We start from the raw sequence: 419 nt of genomic DNA on the forward strand, positions 1-419 counted from the left end.
TTATTTTTAAAAAGGGTGGTGCCCTGATTGTGCCTGGTCTACAGAGTGAGTTCCAGGACAGCCAGGGGTGTGCAGAGAAACACTGTCCCGAAAAAAAAAAAAAAAAAAAAAAAAAAAAAAAAAAGGTGGTGCCCTGATTGTTATCATATCATCCTGCAGGCTCATCTGTCTGATTCTTCTAAATGGAATAAAACAGAACCAGACCTCTGAATAGCTGAGTGCAGGAGACCTGCTCCTGTCTTCAGAAATAGTTCCGTGGTTCTAGGAGTATTTGGCTTGAAAAGGCACCTTTGTCTTTATGAATTTGCATTTGAGGGGGGGGGGTTACTCCAAAGGCGAAAGCTTGTTTTCTAAATGGCTTATGCACTCAAGGAAGAGGCAGGTTGATACCTCTGAGTTTGAAGCCAGCCTGGTCTACA

The sequence above is a fragment of the Mus caroli genome, chromosome 4 (assembly GCF_900094665.2).
Source record: "Mus caroli chromosome 4, CAROLI_EIJ_v1.1, whole genome shotgun sequence".
NCBI classification, from domain to species: domain Eukaryota; kingdom Metazoa; phylum Chordata; class Mammalia; order Rodentia; family Muridae; genus Mus; species Mus caroli.